Raw genomic sequence first — 21,556 nt, forward strand, 5'->3', positions numbered from 1 at the left:
AATTATTTGGGAGTTTTTGACAGAATCAGTCTTCAATTCTGGCTAAAGGGAAAATTTGCGGGTTTTGTGAGGCTATTCAAACAGGCAGCCTTTTATCATTTCCCTCTTCTACAAGAAAGTATAATGAAACAACACTACGGATGCTATTTTATCATTTTATTTTTAGAGAAAACTAATCCTATTTCATGTTATAATTATTTATTACGTAAGAAGTTACATTGATTTCCTTAGGGAGTCATTTCTGCTCTGTCCATATCATTTAATATTTCAAAATAATAAATAGGAAATCCAAATACAGAATACAACCAAATTAATAATGCTGGTACGTGCTCAAGAGCTATATAGTAGAAACACCAAATCTTACCATCTTGGCGATTTTCAGGAAGATCAATACATTGACCCAATGGAATTTACCAATTTGAAATTAGCATGACAAAACTGTGAACAATGGAATGCAATACACTGTGATACTGCTATTCCCAATGCAGTGCCACAACTATGGATTCTGATTCTAAAGTTTACTTGAAGGAGTTATATTTTATTTCACATAGTAACTAAGGGCCAAAATCTCAGTTTTAATTTTCAACCTTTATATCTTCTGAACAATATCACCTAGTTTCTCAGTGAGATTGGTGGTACCACTGCCTAAATACATTTTAAAATATGACCTTCACTGGTTGAAAAATGGTGGTAAATTCATCTATGCTTCCCTAATGACATTACTACACAACTGAAAAACAAGTGTGAAGCTGATTCATGAGAGAACTAAGGAAATATTCCCACAGATCCCTATCCATCAGTGAAATCTGCTGCATGTACACCTCTCTGCCCCACTGTCCCAACTTTCCTTCCATGGCAGAAATCATTCTCACAACCAGTGGCCATTACGATCTTCTCCATAATTGATCTATGCCTGTTTTCCATTTGAGCATGCTCAAATAATTGAACTAATTATAAATCAACATGTGAAGAAATTTTTAAAATCTGGTCTATGTATACAGCATATCTTTATTAGAACCAGACAATCCTAGTTGCCACACTTTCCAGAATTTCTAAAATTTTAATGTGGCAATAGCCCTCAACTATATCTGAGCACAAAACCTTGATCTTAATAGATAAATCCTGAATTTCCAGATGTCTGATTTAAAACCTCACATAGTAACCTTAACCTAGGAAATTTTACTGGCTTATTTCTAATAAAGATTTCCCAAGTATGGTGCTTAATTATTAATCATTATGAGGAAAGTATGTAAAATCTAGGTTTATGAAGAGACCTAAAATAATTATTCTTCAGAAAACAATGAATAAAACCAGTTATGATATAGTAAGGTATTACTTGAATGCATCCTAATTAAATGAGTTTGTGGATTTCCCACGGTACAACACCATACATAAACATGTCCTCCTTTCCATTTAATCAGTAAAAGTCCCTATAGTTTCACAAATGTAGGTCTTACTGCAAAGTTTACAACTACCCAAGCCACAAAGGTGTTACACAATTTATAATCCTGTGGATATTTCTACTGATGCATATATTTGATCTGAAAAATACAAATAATCTCAAACATACTCTTAATAATATACCAACGTCAACTGAATCAATTCTTAATAACAATAAAATACCAGAATCTCAGTTTAACTTGAGCTTTTAAAAAAAAAAAAGCCACAAATTCACATATGCTCATATATAAATAAGACTTATGTTATCCCTGACCAATAGTGTGTGAAGACCCAATTGTTTTTCCCCAGTTCAAAGGAGAAGATATGTTATAAACAAAGAAATGCATTGACAACTCTTACTTTTACTTCAATGTACTATCTTAAAAAATACTTTGGGGAAGTTTCCATATATATAACTCACACTCTTAACTAGGTCTGAGATGTTGAAAAACAACAAATTATACCAATATTACTGCAACTGCTATATAATAACCCAGAACTTCAGACTGTAGTTTGCAAGAGCATGAAATTTCAAAAGTTCCACAGTTCTTTAAAAGGGTAGTTACAAGGAGGCATATTTTGTTTGTGCCTACCTCAATATTTTAGATAAGACTTAACTTTTAAAAAAGAAAAACACATTGAGAGATTCTACAAGTCTGAAAACATAAGATTAACAGGATAAAAAGGTCATTTGTTTCCATGATAACTAAATTTATATATATACATAAATTGTTTACCACACTTTGTGTTACAACCCTATTTCCTTAAATAACAGACTTAAGAACTGAAACATTACATACGCATCAAACAATAATGCAGAGCTGGAATCTAAGTCATTCATTTGCAGGAACGTTTGCAAACATGCTTGTAAATACCATGTCCTCGTGAGGCTCACATTCAGAAAATATGAAATAAAGTCAAATAAAAACCTATCATTTGTTGTGATTAGAGAATGAAAATAAAGGATTTCACATTAGAACTGTAAAGGCTCAAGAGCAAACTAAAAATTTGAACCAAATATAGTTTACTTAAAATTTGAGCCTTTTTTCTTCCTTCATGTCTAGACTTTCACATTACCAGTGACCACAATAATCTGAATTATTTCAAAGTCAAAGAATTAACAATATACACTCTTAACTACGGTTCTGCTTTTTTTTATGTATTGAGGAGTATGGATATAAATTGTAAGGCTATTACCTATACAGAGATACATACTACTAAATAATAATGGAAAAAACAGTAAAACGTAAGTTCAAATGATGAACAGAAATCTCTAGCAAGTAATTTATATGAATCGTGTACATGAATAACATCTTTTTCTTTATTCCTTCTTTTCTTCCTTTCTCCATTCCTTACTTCCCCTCCCCCCTTTTTTTGGTTTTAGACATTGCTAAATGAATGTGTTTTCACTGTAATAAATTTAAACCATACAGAAGGATTTTATTAAGAGTCCAACTGAATTTCCCCTCCCTCCACTGCCAAATCAGACCCCTTTCATCCCAAGGGTAACGACTATCATAAGTATGATGTATCTAGTCCTTTATTTCTTCGTATACACATACACATACAGTTTATCACTTTTATAGCAATGATGAAAACCTACTGAACATATTGTTCTGAGACTTGCTTTCTACAGTATATGTTAATGACTTTTCTTTGTCAATAGAAATAGACAACATAAATACTTCTTAACTATGTATTACTTCACTATATATCTATTTCTTTACTAGTGGTCAGGTGAGTTAATACCAAGTTTTCATCATTACTTTAAACAATGCTGTAATTGTATGTACCAAACTATGCTTACATTTGAGTGGTTTTAATAATACAAATACTAGAGACCGTACAGCCTATGTATATATTAACTTTGAACTTGAACAAAAAACTTCTTCCCAGATAATGTTTACCAATATGTACCTCTACAAACAATGAATAACATGCTTTTCTGTATTTGTTAAATCTATGCTCGAACTTAAAAAGATACCATCCCTAAATCCAGATTGTAAATTTCTATTGTGGAAATGGGCAAAAGATATATGTCTTTTTTTCCTACAAATAGAACTAAATTCTTGTCATTGTAATTTGCAAAATATTTTCAACTGTTGGCCCTTACATGGCAGCTAATCAATGGTAACATTTGGAAAATCAGTTTTCCAACTCCTGGTATTTCAAAATAAATCATTTCATTGTTAAGACAATTACAATACTTATATTTTGTAATTATTTGCCAAAGAACAGGGGCTGACAATTTGAACGTTTGAGTTGACAGACTATCAAAACAAACAATATAGAGATTACTATTCTTTTCTTATTAATAAAAACAAAACGTTATTTGGAAAATCTCTGACAGCACAATGTCATATGATTAAGGGAATGCTTTTTTTACACCTTAGTTTGAAGAATGTCAGCAAATATCCTGCTCCCCCTCTTTTTTTTTTTTCTTATACACTAACTGACTAAAGGAAATGGTTTCTGACAACTGCTATAAATAATGCAAGGCGTTATCAAACTAGCTAAGGCACATCAGAACTCTGGTGAACTCATGTAGGCCCAAACACATTTTCCCTTGTGGTAATTTCCCCTCTTGCCGTCATTTTTGATTCTGGAATGAAGTATTCTCCTGAGGTGGCATGTACTTCAATTAAAATAACCACAGTAGGTATATATTCTTGTGGGATTTTGCCGATGCACATATGTCCTGTTACAAAATAATGCATTCTCCCTCACTTTGTCCTCCTCAGACTTTCTCAGTTATTAGAACAGTTCATAGAATAACGAAGTACCTGAAACCAGATTTTCTAAAGACAAGATGGGTGGTTGGCAAAATGTGGGCATTTCCAATGCTTCTATTATTATCTTTGTGTCAATGTGATTTTACCATGCTGTCAGAGTATAAATAAAATCACACTTCTGAGGAGATGAGAGCAAAGATTTTATTCTTAGGATTTTGTACTTTCCAAAAGAGTAAAGTACTGAATACACTATGAACAAACTACCCTGTTTCCCCAAAAATAAGACCTAGCCGGACAATCGGTTCTAATGCGTCTTTTGGAGCAAAAATTGACATAAGACCCGGTCTTACTTTACTATAATATAAGACCGGGTATAATACAATACAATATAATAATATAATATAATAACCGGTCTTATATTAATTTTTGCTCCAAAAGATGCATTAGAGCTGATTGTTCAGCTAGGTCTTATTGTCGGGGAAACATGGTAATATGACAGCTTGAGGTTTAGCTCCTTTGCTAAATAGAAAAGGAACACCCCTTTCCTAATTATTTTAATTGCCCATAATGTTCTGTGCATGCTAGAAAAGCTATAATACGTGAGGAAATCTGAAGAGCCCACTATACCATTCTAATGAAACAGTGATTAAAATTCTATGTGTTTCTATCAGCATCACATGCACTTAAAATGCAATGACCAGCTTTCCATGGTAAATCACAATGCATTGGTAGCTGGCTAATAAACTCAAATAGCTATCAAGTTTATTAACAGCACCACTTCATGTTCTGGGGTATTAATGCCCAAGAAAGAATCTTAGATCATCTGAATTCGTCACGGGGGGGTCGACTGTTAAAAATATGTATTCCTGGGACCTACACTAGACCTGCTGAGGATAAAGACCAGGAATCTATATTTTAACCAAACTCCCCTGGTTACTCTTAATCCCATTAAATTTTGGCAATCATAACCAGCTAAAGCTAAAATATTACTCCCACAAGTGATAATTTATCGCATTTCTACCCAATAATTTCCTAAAAAATCAGAATATTTGTCCTGAAAAGATGGCTTGTTTGAGATCTGGTGAAAGCTTTTTGATTCTACTCTTATCAACTACGTTAGAAAAGGGACATACCTGCAAAGTGTTATGCAAAGTTCTGTTATATTCATTTTTAAAATTATTTAAAATCAGGCACCATGCATGCCCTTCCACATCACTCTAAGATACTACTCAACATATACTATTTATACTATCAAACCATTTATGGTTTAATGCTGCTCAACAATTCATTCCAAGTTAGCATGCAAAATCTACTTAGTTTGTATAAAATAAAAAAAGTCCCCCCCAGTATATCTGAAGGAATACATTGGATAAATTTAAAGAGCAAATATGCAGCAATCTTAAAACTTTCTATACATTACTATCATATGAAATGCACTATTATACATAAATACACACATAATATAAACACTTTAGAGACAGTGGTATTTCTTATTTATAATTAGAAATTTGTTTCTTATTTATCAGAATGTGTAATAGTAAAATTATTTCGCAAAACCATGAAAAAACACTAAGCACCTATACAATAATTACAATATGATAAAATCAATTGTCAATAGTACAGATATAATGTGAAGTAAGGATTAAGTATGTATAGATGTGTAGCTACCTACGTGTGCATATGTGTATCAAAAGAATAAGGAAAAACTTTTACATAGGAATTAGTCAAATCATGTTCTTCATATATAACTAAACCCTAGCTCTTTATTTAAATTCAAATAAAACCTTTGTGTTAAACTTATGGGGAGGGGAGACTTAAATAATGCTTTAATCTTCTTATAATAAGAACCACTTTATTTTAGATAAAACTACAAAATATGCTCCTTCATTAAGTAATAACCCTTGAAGAGATTAACTTTTCAGAAGTTGGCTTATGCTACATTTCCTTTTGATTTACATATAAAATCTGCAAGGTGTTCATCTGGTTCTTTAACAAAAAGTTTCTACAGGAGGAGAGAAGTAGAAAATTTTACTTTTCCCACAGAACTCATATATTCTATTATTGTTCAACTGTAGCAAGTAATGTTATATATAGTGGTATACAACTTGTGTCAACTGAATTTTGCCATTTGTTCCTCACAAGTCTAAGAAATGGTTATCTTCTCTTGTCCATTTGTGAACAAATAAATTCAGGCTTGCATGGTTAACTGACTGACTCACCCAAGTCCCCTAAGCTAATTAAATGGAAGAATCAGGACCCAATATCAGGTCTTTTGATACAAATTTAAAATTTCATTCACAACACATGCCGGCAGGTTAATACCAATCTTTGTGAAAATGACAATGACTATAAATATAATGGAAGCCAAAAACCAGAAAGAGATTGGGGTGGACTGGGATATGAGAAAGCAGCCACAACTGCATCCCTTGTGGCTTGCTCTGAGATGTACGTCAGGGAAAAAGCCTTGCATATCGATTCTGAAGGAGATAAGATAGCCCCTTTAGAGAGCTGAGAGATGGAGGCTGTTGTCCTTACACATTCATGGGACACCAATAATGTGCACTTAGAGACGTGAAAATTATACACTACGTCTATCAGTTTCTTCTTAGTTAAGACTGTTAATCAGTCTTAATCTAGTAATTAATACATTACAGGGTTCTGCATACCCAGTCGCTGATTGAAAGGCAATTGTTGAGGAAGAGGTCTTTGAGCATGACTTTATTTTTATTTGTCTGCCTTCTGAACAAGAAGAGGCTATATTTTCTTCAGAGCTTTCATTAGAGGACCATAAATTGTATCAGCAGAAACCTTCCACACAAGTAAAATGGAGTGGTGCTCTAAAAGTATAAAACTGAATATATGTTAAGCGAGTATGCATATAGTAAGGTTGACCTATATCAGCCTCTAAAACAGTGTTTGAAAAGCAGTGAAGGAGATGGAATAACTGTTTGAAACACTTCTAAGCCATGCAGAATCAGACTGTTTGACAACTGTTAAAACCATAGAAAAGTATACGCGGGAGAAAGCACTGAGGTTTAGAAATGACATAAATGGTATCTTTCTTTTACTTGTATCAAACCTGTTCTCTGTTATATCAGTTACTTTATGACACAGAGAAATGGTAAATATTAATTTGCTTTCTAATATGAAAGCCCAAAGCCAAAACAATAAAAAAAAGAAATACAATCCCAGTTCCACTGCCCCAAAATATTTCCTGTGAAAAATATTGCAGGCGTTACTCCTCTAATTGAGTGCTCCTTGTTTTTCTTTTTTGTTTTTAGTTCTCTTTCTTTCCTCCTGTCCTAGAAAACTAAATGTTTTCTTTAAATAAATCCAAATACATGCAACACAGACAATAACCTTGTGGATAAACATATTCATTAAAAGTAATATGTATTTATTGATTATATTAAGTTTACTGATGACCTTCTATATGTAGCCTAGACACAGGAGACAAAAATGTATCCAGCTTTGAAGAATTTACTGCTTCTTCAGGAATGTAAAACTAACACATGAATAACTGTACTTAAAAAAGAGAGACAGGGGCCGGCCCCGGTGGCTCAGGGAGTTAGAGCTCCATGCTCCTAACTCCCAAAGCTGCTGGTTCGATTCCCACATGGGCCAGTGGGCTCTCAACCACAAGGCTGCCAGTTCAATTCCTCGACTCCCACAAGGGATGGTGGGCTGTGCCCCCTGCAACTAGCAATGGGACCTGGAGCTGAGCTGCACCCTCCACAACTAAGACTGAAAGGACAACAACTTGACTTGGAAAAAAGTCCTGGAAGTACACACTGTTCTCCAATAAAGTCCTGTTTCCCTTCCCCAATAAAATCTTAAAAAAAAAAAAAAAAAGAGAGAGAGAGACATACACAGCAAAGATAACAATAAAGCTTGGTGAGTTAAAGGAGAGAGAGGTAGGGGGTGGCTTCATGATGGAAAAGACATGTAAGATAGGCCTGGAACGATGAGTTTCATTTGGTTACAGACAAACGGGAATGGCAACCCAGGCTATAGGAACAGAGAGAGCAAAGGCAGGGATAAGGGAAAGCACAGAATGTGAACATTGGGGAACTGGTCTGTACGGAGACCCCATGTGCAATGCGGATGGCAGGAGATAAAACTGGAATTTGGAGCTGGAACCAATTCAGTAAAAATTTTACCTTCACTTAATTAATTGGAATTCATCCCTTCCAAGATTTCACCCAAAGGCAGAGTCAGAATATTTAACTACCCTAAGGGATAAGAATAATAGTGTATATATGTGATATGAAGAGATCTTATTAAATAAATGTGGGATTCTTATACTTCCTAATGCTTTTGTTTAAGTTTCAAGAAAGCTGAGAGAAATTTAGTGCTCAATTTCATTTCAAGTACTTGTTTCATCTCTTTTCCTTCTAATTGATTTGTTATGTCTCTTCTTTACAGTCCTATTTTATGTGCACTTTACTGTTGTAAGTTAATCCATATCCTTTTGTGATGTAGCATATCCATCATACACAAATAAAATTACAGCAACGTTTGTCCTGGTACCAGGTAAGGTTGTAGATGCAACACTTAAAAGTTTCAGAAGAGAAAAGTAGTTAGGATTCACCCATCAAGTAAAGCTCATTCCTTTGTCACTATTTCCATGAAAGATGGCCACGTCGAATTAGGACACCCAGTGACTGCAGTTGACAATTGCTCTAAAATCGACAACTGTTGGGCTCAGCAACCTATCTTCTTGCGGGGCTGTCCAGTTTGACCTTCCCTGTGAATCAGTGCTTGCACTATAATACCAGAATGACCTTCTGAAACTTACAAGGCTTCCAAGGCTGCAGATATTTTCAGCTGTATCAGCCCTGGCTGTCACAGCTTTCTGCATGATACTGAGCGGCAATACTGGAGCTTCCTGTGCTAGCCTGACCTTTTAAACTCACAATATTGTGCTGCCACTCAAAATTGAGTTTTCTCTTTCTGCATTACTTTGTGATACTACTTCTCTTGCTTAATGATAAAGCAGTAATTCTAAGCAATGGCACTTTTCTTTACATGAAAATACTTCACTTATACACAGTCAGCCTAACATTGATAGAGGCATGGAAATAAACGTTTACTACATCTATAAACAATGTTTTTTTAATTACTGAGAAGATTATTTAAATTTTGTGGCAATAAGAACTATAATAATAATATGGCATTATTTCTGCAATGGCCAATTTGAAATTTGAGAGATGTCAAAGTTTTATAATTGCACTTTTATAACTGCATCTGTTTATGCTAACTATTATGTATTCAAAGCGCAGTGCCTAGAATATAAAAGAACCCAAATTAATATTTAAGCAAATGTTGCAGAATCTGCATGTTTAATTATACTTCATTTATCATAGAACTATTGAACTGAAATATAGTTGCTTAATTTTCTTGCCAAAAAATTAGTACGTTAGCATGGAATATTTCTCTTTAAAAAATATCCCCTAGAATGCATGGTACATGAAGGGAAAATGTTTTTTAAACCCATTCAAGTCAAGTCATTAACCATAAAAAAACTGTCGCTGTGTGAACAGGTTAAAGTTTAGTAACAGTGAAATAAAAGAGCAATGAAAATCATCTCATTAATATACAGATTAAAACTCTTAATAATAGTATCTATCAACTGTTTAATCTCAAGCCTTAATGACTATTAGAGAGTAATAATATATTTAAATTTACACACGTATATCAGACTATCTTTTGTTTTCACTTAGGTCTATAGCATACTATATTTTCACAAGTGCTACTTGAAATCAGTTCAGAGAACCACAAAATGAGATTTTACTTCAAAGCAAATTTACGAACTCATATTAGTTGGTGAATGTACCCCATAGCTTTTTCATACATTTATTCTGCTCCATTTTTAGCTGTAATTTATGCACTATTTCATAATCCTTTATGGAATATACATGTATACATGGATATAAGGCACATATATGCACACATGACACACACGGACATGCTCTAATTTTTCTGCTAGGTTTTCAGGGAAAAGTGAGCAAAAGCAATCAGAAATCTCCAAGGGAATGTCAGTTCTCAATGACATGTTTGATTATTTTGATGTTAGCAAAAGATTTCTAATTTTTGATGAGCGAAACGAATTGAATTACCCTAATGCCTTCAATAATGTAGCTGAGTAAATTATAAGAGCATTTGCAACACTCTTTTGGAGCTCAAGATAGTTCTTAAAATGTGCAACTTCAAGCCATCCAATTGAGCAATTGGCAGAGTGCTATGTCATTCACAAGTGACATCAGAAACTTCACAGGTGGTAATGATTTTGAGTCTAAAAGTAGATTTTGCTGATCTCGGCGAGTGCTGGGGCAGAGGGTATTAGGTGTGAGTAGAACTAATACTGTGCAAACCACAGAGGCAGAGTAGGCCATTTGATATGGACCTCCTTTCCAAGCCAGTGGAACTTCAAAGCTTGCTCCATCCTCTCTGCTATTTTGTGACCACAATGCTTCAAAACCTGTCTTTCACATCTTACCTCCTTCATTAAGTCTTTCAGAACTAACCTGGATTAGGTCTCAAATCTATATTACTATGCATATTTGTGCACTTAATTCATACCACACTGATGGAAACAAACAGGCAAGCAGCAAAACTGCTGAGTTGAAATCTCAGCACTCACAGTACCTTGCTATGTGAACCTTGAACAAATTACTTGACCTTAACCTTGCCAAGCCTCCATTTTCTTACCTGTGAACTAGATAGAGGGATAGCAGCGCTATGTAAGAACTATACAGTCACATATATAAAAGAATAAGTTCCCACGAGGTAGCTATTTTTGTAAGTATTATGATTGCTAATGGTCTGGTCTTTTGTGGTTCCTGTTTTGTTTTCATTATTTCACTATGAATGGACCTTTTTCTTTAGGCGATAAACTTCAGAAAAGCAGAACTATAAGCTTAATTTCTCTTGAAAATTTCAGTTAAAATATTATCGTGAAGCTTTTTTATGCAGTGGGCTTTAAATAAATGTTTATGAGTAAAATTAAATAATGGCAAGCAATAAAAGAAAAATTCTGAATTTTCTAACCTAGAATGCAGATTAAATCCTGGAAACAAGGAACAAACACTTCCCAGCTGAATGGGGTCTCAGAACACGCACAGTTGCAGTTTCACCATTTGAAAGTTTGGAAGCTAGCCTACAAAATACAGCTTTATTTCCTGCACACAAACAGAAGCTGGACAAAAAAAGAGCATCGTGTGCATATCTAAAGCCTTTTGTCATTAAAGTTAAATACAGCTCACCTCTCTCTTAAGAACTTTTCTGTTAGCATAAAAGTTGCAGGCTCTGAAACGTGACTGTCAGTACTGAGTGTCCCTGTCTCCTAATCAGGGAGTTAACACGAAGCAGCTTCCGATGGATTGTATGTCCCCACCTTTCTCCAAAGCACCAACATCAGAAATAAATTAATCTCTTCGGTCTAGTCTAGGATGACATTATGTTTGGGTCATGCTTATTTATCAAATACTTGAATAGAATAATAAGTGTCTTAAAAACTGAATCAGATACTTTTAATAAATTATGAGTGGATTTGTCTTTTCTCCAACATACAAAGTATGTAAAGAGTTAATGTGTGTACTGGATGGTTTTAGGAAAATTCCACACTCTGCCCACAAGGAGCCTATTCTCGGCTCCTCTGTGCCCACTTTGTTTTGCCCATACATTACTTGTGAATATTTCTATCACTACACTGGAAACTACTTTGAGCACAGGGCATATCTTCCTCACCTCTTTATCCTCTGAAGCACAGCATGATAGGTGGCACATGGACAAATGCACTCAATAAATGTTTGATAAATAAGAGTGCTTTCTTTTGAGGCCAAAGGTAATGGCATAAGATTTTTCCATTTTCTTTCTCTAAACAATACATCATTCTATTTGGTTTGTGTGCTAAATAACTCTATTAAGAGAGGAACTTTTTAGCAAAGTGACATGTCCCCAACAAAACAAGTCTTCAAATAATAGATTATCTTTTTAAGTCATAAGCTATGCCGCATAGTGGCAGAGAGCACAGATGCGTATGAGAAAAGGATGCAAATGAAAGCACAAAATAACCACATGAGGATGACAAATGAATTGAGAATGAGCTCTGGAGTTACCACTATCCTTTCTTGGTGAAAATTTTATGGCATTACATTATTGGTGTGAAAGTACATTATCTTCTGAAACTTTGAAAGGCTTTCTCTGAAAAGGATCCCAAAAGGCCAGATACAATGTTACACTACTGCAAGTCCTTCCCATATCTGCTGAAGACAGAGGTCTAGTGTGTGTTGTTTTGTTTTTTTACAAATCTAAGAAACAATGAACATAAGCATTTGTCAAACTATATATGCCATTTGTAATCCAATGTCAAAGCAAGACAACAAATTTCTTTTTGCCACCCTATTAAATTTATACCTACTTGATTTATGTCCATTGTTGTATGGGTGAAGTTTTAAAACTGCTACATGCTAACGATACCACATTCATTCCTAGCAGAATCATAAAGGCGAAACAGAGAATGCTGGTTTTGAAGTGAGACACAACCTGGCTTCAATTCAGTTTGGCTGCTCAGCAGCTGCGTGAATTTAGGCGAATAGGTTAACTTCTCTGAGTCTCAGTTTCCTCATCTCTCACAGGAGGACAGTAGTTCCTGCCACATAGGCCTGCTCCCTAATTGTTTAGCACCATTGCGAAATTGGTTTTCAGAGAAGTATGTAAGCCAACAATGTCTCAGGAAGAAAAGGTGCTCCAATAAGTATGGTAGCTGGCCTCATTACCTCCAACTGTTCATACTATTGCCCTCCATATTCTGAAGAGTCTCCATAATCTTCAGGCTTATGTCACATGTGCCTCCTCCACACAGCATGCCCTGACCATTTAGGTCCACAAGGACTTCCTTCTTTAAATTTCCTTCCTTCTTTGAATTTCCGCTTTCAGTACTCCATGATATAGCTCCAATACTTACTTCGTCTGTTACCTTTTCATGTCTTTCTCCCCAACCACATACTAATTACACGTCAAAGAAGAAAATAAACAATGTAATTCTCCTTTGGCTCCTCCCTCTGCTGACCTACAATCCCTTAACTCTAACAGGTACTCCAAATATGTTTATTAATCGATTATTTAGCAGAACACAAAGGATGAAGTGATTTTCCTATATCACCTATTGTTAACATAGTGAAATAGCTTTGTAAGTGAAAAGACCTCTCAGCACTTAGGAAACTTTATAATTCATTATGGAGGAACAAACACCATGTCTTCCTGTTTTGTTCCCCAAACCAGATTTACTTTTAAAATCCAACCCTCAAAACTGTATTTCTCTGAGAAAGTCATTTCCCACATGCAATTTTCAGACAACGTGGTCCCCCCGAAAGCATTACACAGAATTCTATTTCTATATATATTTTCAATAGTCTCAATTATTGTTCTGGAGATTTCAAGATATTTTTTGGAAAGGTCATACAATACCTCACAGAGAGACTCTACACCTGGATTTGCTTGTACTCTCTGCTGTTCACTTTTGCTATGCCCATCAAATCTCTCAAAGTCTTCTGGATAGGCTATTTAATACCAATTGTCTCCTCTGAATGCCACTAAATTGACAATGCAGCTTTCATTGATATTTTCGAGCAAGAAAATTCGAATGGCTCAAAACAATTTGAAGTAAATCTGTCTAGTTAAAAATTTGAGCATAGAGGCCAAAGAAGAATTTCTAATTTTAATACTACTTAATCTTAGTTACTTAAAAATGAACATTTCTAAGTATTATCTTAACAATGTAACAACACAGATCTTTACCATGTCTTTATAGTACAAGGTAAAACCCTAATAAGGCGGAAAGAAGTCTGATAATAGAAAAAGTCTTGTACTACCATGTTTCCCCGAAAATAAGACCTAGCCGGACAATCAGCTCTAATGCGTCTTTTGCGTCTTTACATCATATATAAGACCCGGTCTTATGGTAAAATAAGACCGGGTCTTATATTGCTTTTTGCTCCAAAAGACCCATTAGAGCTGATTGTCCGGCTAGGTCTTATTTTCGGGGAAACACGGAAAGTAAGTGTGGCTTTCACTTAACACTAACAGGCAGATAAACAAAAGGTGAAATAAAGCACTGTTAACATTATTTTCTCTGGCTCTATGTAAACATACTATATTTAACGACACATAAGCAGTGCAATTTTTAAACTATTTTTTGTGACTGTAGGCCACTTAAATAATCAGTAAGTAGTAAATATTTATAAATAGAATCTTATGCTTGAAAACTGTCCTGATTTCATGGGAATTTCTCTATGCATATTCTATCATTGCTCTGATATTTTCTGCTTAAACTGTGTTAAGCCAATTACTTGTAAAAAGCATGTAAGAACTATGAGTACTCCTATAAAGCTTTCTATTCTGTTTGAAATAGGACTATTTTCACAACGCCAGGCAACTGGCAACGCAGTGTAACAGCTTCTTTCTTCCCATATGTAAATCATTCTGTTTATAATAGTATCTGATTATTAAGGATTTTTACCTCCTGGAAAAAGAATATCAAAGTTATACTGATACCTTCCCTAAAATAGCAAGGTCTGAGAAGTATAAATGCCAGCCACATTGAGCACATTGCAAACTAGTTTTATCATGTACCCATCTGCCACCTGGTTTATCACTGAGGATAGCTTACACTGCTGTTGTGCATGAACTTTAATACGAGCCCAGAACGGCTTAGCCAACAATGAGACATTCCCTAGCAAATAACATACCCCTCAGGATGGAATTATGCTTACTTTAGACTTACCTATCTGGGATAAAGAATTTGGCGATTTCTATAGCTCCCCAGATCCTGTGCTTTAAAAGAGCCTGACACACAAATGAAATGTTCCAAGAATTTAACATGTACCTTCCAATTAATCAAGTTATAGTCCGTGATACAACATACTTTTATGTGTTTTTCTCTTCGTGATATTTTTAAACACAGTTCTTTATAGGAAAAGAGCTCACAAGTAGCAGTATGATGAACAAGAATAACCGTAAAGTTTTAAATAAGGAAACAATTCTTACTGCATTTTAGAAAATGATTTTTAATACCTCCCATGCCCTTTAATGTCTACATCTAATCAGTTGCTACACGCTGTGGCCCCTAAGCCTGTCCCTTTCTCTGAGCATACACCTCCGTCCTCTTTTTCGTTCTCATCATTACCCTTACCCATAGTCCCTCATCTCTGGTCTACAACCTCTACTTCATCTTACATGCACTCTATTCTTCCTGTATAAAATGTCATTAGAACACAGCTCCTATAAGGTTACTTGCCTAACAAACTGTCTTCTGATGTTCCCTACTGGGTATCAAACTTACTACCTCCTCCTCAGTGACCTCCTGAAAGGAGCACCAATCCCCTTTCCCACCTGGTTCCTCCTTTCTTCCTACACTATTAACTGCCGGCCCCACCCCCATGCCCTTCTTCTCTATCTTCTACCCATTCTTCTAGTCTCCTCAAATGCTGTAAAAAAACGTGACTAGAGTATTCAAGATGTTTATGGTCTAAATCTCCTATCAGCACCCAATACAAGTGGTTTTTTTAATCTGTTTTTATTCTTTTACATACAATCCTGGATTCTAAAACTGGACAACCTTGGTTCAACGCTGTGTTGTGTTGTTTCCAGTTAAGTAACCTTGGGCAGTAACTTGCCTGTGTCTCAGTTTCCCCATCTGTGAGAGCGAGACATTAACAGTACCCATCTCATAGGGTTGTTCCAAGGAATGCATGAATTCATAAACCTTCCTCTGGCACATAGAAAGTAGTTCAAAATGTTAGTAATCATTGTTATAGCTATTATCCTCATTGCTATGCTTTATATATCATTGGATACAAGGCCAAAACATGGTTAAAAACATGGAATAAAGAAAAAAACAAGCATCCTAGCTCTACAAAGGACCACAAGTGTTTTCTAGTCCTGCTACTTGATCTTTAAGATAAAGGTCATAAGGCCTATTTTCCAGCTGTAAAAAAAACGATTAAATGAGATATTTTGTAAATATATATATATATGGCAAGTGGCAACTTCTATTATTAATTCTTATTTATATGTTTATAATTTCACAGATGTAGAAATTAAGGAACAGAAAGAGTAAATGTTTTTTTCAGGCCACATATGTAATCAGATCTGGCCTAGCAAAATAAAATCTATACATCACGAAGTCATCTATGCCCTACCCCCACCAAAGTCTATTACTCCGTTCAAGTTATAGACAAAATGCAATAAATATATACACACACCACAATTTTAAAATAACAATAATAAGATTGATACCACCTCTTACATTTATAAAGTGCTCTACTTTTCAAAACATATTATCCCCCGTGTGGTCTATTTTTGTTCTACGGGCACTGCAACAAAGGCTGGACTTGCAAAACAAATGCAGATACTTGTAGTGTTTAGAGGAACTGATGTATCTTTTCATACCTTGCCTTTCTGAAACTAAAAATTAGCAAACAGAAATGTCAATGAGGAAGTCTTTGGTTGGAGAATACGAGCTTTTCCCACCAACTTTCCCCGCTCTGCCCGCCCCAGCAAGCCTCATGCCCTCCTATTCTTTCTATCTGTCACCTAAGTTGACTACCACCACTCCACCCTAGACTATCTTTCTACTAGGATAAGAGCTATCTAACCACATGGAGTGCTGAAACGTCATTGTAAAGGTAAGGTTTTTCTTATAATCAGATCAGACAGAAAAACAAACAATATGTGTCAAATCCAGTGACAAATACACATATTTTTTTTAAATTCTTTGGAGGAAGAAATATCTTCATTTTCTGAATTTAAATAGAGTTGATATCTGTATGGACATCAGCCTTTGGATTATACAGTATTTACCACAATTCTTTTTAATAACATGATATCATTTAACATCCAGATGATTTGAATACATTGGCATTATCTTGGGAAAACTTATATCTCCATATACACACTCACATAAAACTTGTGTCCACACTTCATGGGTATATAAGGAACGCCCATGAGTATTACCAACTATTATTAACCTTTTTGGGTATGTAAATGATACATCTCCAAATTTCTTAAAACAATGTCAAAAAAGACGATGGCTTTTCTTTTGGAGCTTATACACTACTTGAAGCATAATACTTATTTCAAAAACATCTTCACCTTTTTAAAATATTTGATCTCAGTGGAAGAGCAATTCTCCACTCTATCCCAGCATAGCTACATTTCATCTTGAGATCAGTGTAATTCTGAACTATTTTAACAAAGGATAATCACAAAAACTTAAATCTCAAAAACAGTGGGAAAAGTACCCAATTCATAATGCCTAAAACTGTTGTAACAAAAATCATTCAAAGATTCTTCCTTTTTATGGCCATCATAGGTACATGTGTTAAGATGCCTCTGGAGAAAACATAAATAATTATCTGAAAGAGATGTACTTTCAGAATTATTAAAAAACTAATAATATGCATTTGCTAAATGTTTTTTCAAGGATATAGCTGTAATGCTTACAGCAATGTATATTTTTTTATAATAGGAAAAATACTGCATAAAAGCAACTTCCCCACCTCAATTCTAAACATACAAAATATACATTGAGAGACATACATTGTCACATGTCAACAGCTCTTCTGGAATCCTCATCTTTGCAATCAATAATTCTCCAATCATTACTGAATACGCTCCATGACTCATCAGAAACAATACACAACGTTAATGGGGATCATGGTTTCCTCACACTCCAAACATGTATTGACACTTATGGCAGTTATGCCTCATATAGTGGGAGACAGAGTCAAGGTGACACCAAGCTGCAAAACCCTTTTGAGGTTCTCTATAAAATCTGCAACCCACCCCCTCAAAAAAAGAACCCACTATATCCCGTCTTATATTTTTGGCATCCTTCGAGGCAATAAAAGTAAGCATACTTTATACAGATAGAAAAGAACTGCATTTTTTCAGCTTAACACTCACTGCGCATGGCAAAATGTACTTCAGTTATGAAAATATCTAAAAGGAATGTTTCCAGGACCTATGCCATTGTGCTTTGTTTACCAGTCAGATGCTTTTTCAAGAATGTGTTCAAATTATAAAGACAACGTCTCCATGTACAGGAATTCTTCAGTGCCTATAACATTACCGCAGAAATGTATTTTTACCTTTCCTAACATTCAAAACAATGCCCTATTCCCTACAGATGAAAATCTTCCATCGTTGTGAATCCATTAATCTTTGATTAACATTTGGTCAGGAGTTTTTCTGGAGTTATTTGGTGTTTTTATTTTATAAGGAAGGAAAGTCATAGCAAAGAAAAATAAATATTAAGCATTTGAAGATAATTGCTATTTACCGAGAGCTCTATTCTAAAATAAATTTTAGTGACTCGTTTATGTTTGGTAACTTTGGGACAATGATAACTATAGTGTCTCTAAAATGTTCCTAAGTAGCAATCATACTCTATTCTGGCCTCGGAGAGGTGTTAAGACTCATCCCCTAATTATAAGCCTTTTCTGTGCTATTACTACCTCACCATTAAATCTCTAAACTAAATAGTAGTTTTGAGGAAATAAAAATAGATGTTAGGTGGTGTGTCTTCTCAAATTTTGATTACAATGGGTAAGAATGATGTATGATAAACTTCGTTAGCTTGTAAAAATAAAAGTTCGTTTTAACTGCGTTTTGACTAGCAAACTCTTTAGGCTTTCTCCCAGAATAATACTGCTTTGCAGCTTTATTCTAGACCACTTTCCAATAGAAATGTAAGCCACGTTTGTTATTTTAAGTTTTCCAAGAGCCACATTAAAACAGTAAAAAAAAAAAGTAAAATTAATCTAATAATATATTCTAATGAAACAAATATATCCAAAATATTATCATTCCTACATATTTACAATCAACATTAAAAAAAAATTAATTGGATTTTTACACTCTTTCCTTCATACAAAGTTTTCAAAATCCAGTCTGTAGCCACATGCGGCTGGTAGTGGCTACTGTACTGGACAGCACATTCTAGATTTCCAAAAATATGGAGCTTTTTGGCCTAACAGGCTACACACTTTAAAATCTTCCTGTGTAACATCCTCTATGATCATATTGCTGTTAGGATTTTATATTGAGTCAAACATTTAAAATGTATGTAATTCACTTCCTTCCTCCACTGCCCTGGCCCGCATGTCCACTGCCCACCCTAAAAGCTTTTTCTTAGAGTATAAGAAACCCAAATCACCTATTCTTTTCAGCTTCTTCCAAGCAAGACCTGAGATGTTCTCTAATCTGCGCATCTTTCATAACCAAGCAGAAAGCCAGAAGGTGCAGAAAAGCTATTCCCTATGTTTCCATAAATAGATATATCTAATACAGGCCTAATGTATGGTGACAATGATAAATGCAAGGGCAATTTTTTGCTTACAAATGAAGGTAAGAAATTTTATATAATAAAGTAACACAGCCTTCCTCAATGAGAAATACAATTTTACTCTTTGCCCCCCTACTCCCAGGAGAAACCTTGGGATATTCTGTTCTTGTTCTGGAACAGAATCCAGTGTTTCATTTCATCGGAATTCTATGCCCAGAGGAAGAAAGAGAATGCTGGAATCAAAATTTAATGAATTCAACTTGGAAACTAAGTTTGCCTCAAATATGGAAATGTAAACACAGGCAATAATATCTTAAACCATAAAACATTTTGGATTCTGTTGGCTTGGCTGCACAAAGTATCACACTTGAGGTGTATCTGCACACAAACTTGTTCTTCGTTACATGAGAAAAAAAATTAAACTAAGGCACATGTGAGGTTTTCTGAGTCTCTTACTAATAATAAGACCTGATTATTATGTCTTAAGTGACACTGTAATTATAGAGAGATGGATGAACAGGTTTTCTGCTGCTGACCCAACCTGTTCCCTAGAACACAAAAGGCAACTTTTGTAGCCCTCACTGAGGACACCCCCACCATTTAACAAATAAAACTAAACACTGTGTCTACATTTTGTGACAAGGTCTAACAACACAATAATCCAAAATAATGTCAACCCCATGCAAATACACAACACAAATGAAAATCAGAACACTGTAGGATTCCTAAAAACAGTTTTGAGCTGTATTTGTCACCAACTTTAAGAAAGCAAAGCTACAATGTGCTTTCTCAGGCTACAAAATAAATGTACTCAGTGTCTCTGGCGATACCTCTCCAGCTAAGACATTCTAAGTTTTCAACTAAATATTCTTAAGATCAATTTTACACTCTTTCAACTTTCATTTTAACTTGTCTCAGGATAATATTTTATCTCAACAGCAAGACAAGGAGACACACCAACACTCTCCGGAACCTACACAGAGATAACATGGAGTGGATGGATCACTTATGGTGCTATAGAATAGTTATGCGCTAAATACCCTGTGCATAAACAGACGCTGTGTTCAAACCCAGGAAGGAGGAACACCGTGTCCACTGGTGTAGTATTTCAAAGCACGTTGCAGAGGGCCTGCAAATCCAAAGGCATTATGACTTCTCTCTGGGTGTATTAATTTAAGAAATTCCTCAGAGTACGGCCAAGTTTACCTTCCGTTTGCTATCACTTGTGCCTGAGCTGGTGGGCACACACAGTAAAGACAGTGGCAAGAACCTTTGGGCAGCTCCTTATTCAACCTTAATCCTAGGGAAACACACTGCACAGATATACAGGACAGAATCCCGCAGCCGCATACTCTCCCGGCCCGGGAGAGACTTAAGGACACAATCACTCTTCTAGCAACACCTCTGTAGTTGTAAAGTGCTGTGCAAAGGGGCAAGCATAAGCTCCACCATATACCTGCTCGTGTTACAGGCTCTGGAATCAAAGTATTCTCACATGACACATTACTACCAATAACAGATTCCGGCTCCGTTTAAAAAAAAAGGGGGGGGGAGCGCTACATATTTGTCCTGCTTTTGTCTAAAAACCAGAACCCAAGTACTAACTATTTTTCATTCTTTTCAACCTTTCATGAAAGCAATTCAATCAACCAACTGCGGCTCCACCCAGAGAGCGTCTATACTTACTTTTCTTAGTTTTTGAATGACGCACTACAAAACGATGGAAAAAAAAAGGGAGCCCTCTCATGCAGGGCGTCTTCCGCCCTGTAAACTTGGCAAAAGGCAAACTGGACTGAAAGACAGCACTCTCCATATAAGGAAGCCCAGCTAAACATGTCATGCGTAATTTATGGGTAGCAGGCAGAGAATTAACCTTTGCGTGCACATATTTGGCCCAGTTGAAAACCGGGCTGGATGGCAGCCCCGGAGACAGGGATGCGGGATCTCTTTGGGAGAAACCGTGGCTCGCAACTGATGAGCTCGCAACTGCCCCCGACAAAGGTCATTAAGTTGTAAGTACACTTCCACGCACCTG

General features: G+C 35.4%; 1 protein-coding gene across 26 annotated transcripts in view; it reads right to left on the bottom strand.

The window, feature by feature from the left end:
* Positions 1-21,556, bottom strand: part of MBNL1 (muscleblind like splicing regulator 1) — a 194,536-nt gene that overhangs the window by 150,931 nt on the left and 22,049 nt on the right. The gene's annotated exons all lie outside the window — the stretch shown is intronic.

Source organism: Rhinolophus ferrumequinum, chromosome 2 (assembly GCF_004115265.2).
Source record: "Rhinolophus ferrumequinum isolate MPI-CBG mRhiFer1 chromosome 2, mRhiFer1_v1.p, whole genome shotgun sequence".
Lineage (NCBI taxonomy): Eukaryota > Metazoa > Chordata > Mammalia > Chiroptera > Rhinolophidae > Rhinolophus > Rhinolophus ferrumequinum.